This window comes from Mus pahari, chromosome X, assembly GCF_900095145.1.
Source record: "Mus pahari chromosome X, PAHARI_EIJ_v1.1, whole genome shotgun sequence".
Lineage (NCBI taxonomy): Eukaryota > Metazoa > Chordata > Mammalia > Rodentia > Muridae > Mus > Mus pahari.
The window spans coordinates 50,362,674-50,365,256 of NC_034613.1; the positions used below are offsets into that span (position 1 = coordinate 50,362,674).

At 37.7% G+C, this 2,583-nt stretch overlaps 1 pseudogene; it reads left to right on the forward strand.

Moving 5' to 3' along the window:
- LOC110314315 overlaps positions 1-2,583 on the forward strand; it is a 90,120-nt pseudogene that overhangs the window by 28,567 nt on the left and 58,970 nt on the right.

Sequence of the window (2,583 nt, forward strand, 5' to 3'; positions counted from 1 at the left end):
TACCCAAGGAGCTGAAGGGGGCTGCAACCCTGTAGGTGCAACAACAATATGTACTAACCAGTACCCCCTGAGCTTGTGTCTCTAGCTGCATATGTAGCAGAAGATGGCCTAATCGGCCATCATTGAGATGAGAGGTACCTTGGTCTTGCAAAGTTTATATGACCCAGCACAAGGGAAGGCCTGGGCCAAGTAGTGGGAGTGGGTGGGTAGGGGAGCATGGTCGGGGGGTGGGTATAGGGAACTTTCGGGATAGCATTTGAAATGTAAATAAAGAAAATAATAATAATAAAAAATGAAAAAAAAAAAGAAACTTTATACTCTAAACCACATGCACAATAGTACTATCTCTGGTTAGCAGTTAGATAAAATTTGGGTATGCTCTAACAAAGAAGAAAACCCTAGATTGTATAACATAGTTGTGAATTCAGAAACAAATGTGTGTGTGCAAATTCAGTCTGTTTTTCTCTATTGATTACTTTAAGTCTTAGTTCTCCTAATTTTATAGAAAACACGTATTATCAACTCTAAGTAAACTGTCAGTTATGGTCTTTATCCTAGGTTCTTTGAAGTAAATATTTAACTTGTAATATTTACCCTTATTTATTTTAGGAGTTAAAAGTTACGTAGCATCTACATGGCTTGCTTCACATCTTTAATATTTTTAGATATATTCATTTTGTTTTCTGTGTATGAGTGTTTTGCCTGGTGTTCACAGAGTTACAGATGCTTAGGTACCACCATGTGAAGACTGGGGAATTGAATTCAAGCCCTCTACAAGATCAGCAATTACTCTTTTTTTTTTTACTTTTCTATAATTGTTTTATTAGATATTTTCTCTATTTACATTTCAAATGCTATCCCGAAAGTTCCCTATACCTCTCCCCTGCCCCTGCTACCCTACCCACCCACTCCCACTACTTGGCCCTGGCCTTCCCCTGTGCTGGTCATATAAAGTTTACAAGACCAAGGTACCTCTCTTCCTAATGATGGCTGATTAGGCCATCTTCTGCTACATAGCTGCAATTACTCTTAACTACGAAACTATCTTTTCAGCCATGTTTCCTATCCTTTGATGAGTTTAAGTTCTGGGATAATATTCACTACTTCATGCATTTGGTCTATCCTCTGAGAGACTGTGCATCATTAGATTGTGCAGGTTCCACTCTAATCTTTGTTTACTTGGATTCCACAATTGGTTTACCCCATTCTCTCTGGATGTGCAGCTTTCCCAAGGCTGCTGAAGTGTTTATAAGCAACATCCTAGAGTCAAAGAAGCAAGGAGGAGGTTCAGTCAGTCCTTGCTATCACTTCACACTATTCTCTGCTAGTTTTGAGGGATGAAAGTAGATCTCCTTACTGCTCAAAGAATGGCTTTGGATCAAGTTGCATCTACAGTCAGAAATCCCGAGGGGAAATAAGACAAGACACAGATTGATTCACTGCTTTCTTGTCTTGGCAAAATGAATCTGGACCATTCTGACTAGTTTACTGGAAAAGAAGTGACCATAAAAGGATCTGAGATCAGAGAAATGTGTTTGGAGATGATTGCAACCTACAGGAATCTACAACAGCTGGAACAAATGGCTTGATGGTTAATGGATTTAGGAATCTAGCCAAGCTCTATGCAACATTCAGAGGCCAATGAAATCCTATTTTCTCAACCATGAACTAGAGTTGTGTCTTATATTTTTGTCTATGTTATACCTTTAAGCTTTATCTCCGATCAGTTATGTTGACAATTCAGAGAAAATTTTCCTCATAAAATAAAAGTTGATGTAAGGTGATCTTTACACATTCTCTCAGGAGGCTTGAATATTGAAGCCTGCCAAGCATCTCATTAACCGATGGCACAAAGATGACAGTACTGGCATATGGCCCTTCCCATTAGTTTAGGAACAAATATCTGTTACAAGTAAAGATATATTTTATCTGAGTTTAACCAACAAAGGTTTAAAATAAAATGCTTGCATAGGTTAATAATGATTTCATTATTTGAAGAGATAATATTGATGAGCTACTAGAGCTTATGTGTAAAATTCATATGACATGAAGATGACTACATGTAGAAAGGTAGCTTTTAAAAATGAGTTTGTTAGACTAGGGAGATGGTTCACTTATTACGAACAATTTTTATTCTTCCAGAACACCTACATTCAATGCGCAGCAGTTACATGGAGGCTCTCAACCATCTTTAACTCCAATCTCAGGGAATTCAAGACACTTTTCTGGTCTCTGTAGGCACCAGGCACACATATACTACACAAACATACATGTAGCCAAACTATTCATACACATAAAACAAAAATAAAAACTTAAAGATGAAGCTCATTTTTGTGTATACTTTTATTTCAATCACATGCTTATGGATTTATAAAAAGAACTGACTTGAGGTATTCACACTAAAACTTATTTTGATTATGAAGTAAAATGTTGATTTCACTCTAGCAAGAAGAAAAGGATGTATCAATTATAAAACATTCTTGCAGCCGGGCGTGGTGGTGCACGCCTTTAATCCCAGCACTTGGGAGGCAGAGGCAGGTGAATTTCTGAGCACGAGGCCAGCCTGGTCTACAAAGTGAGTTC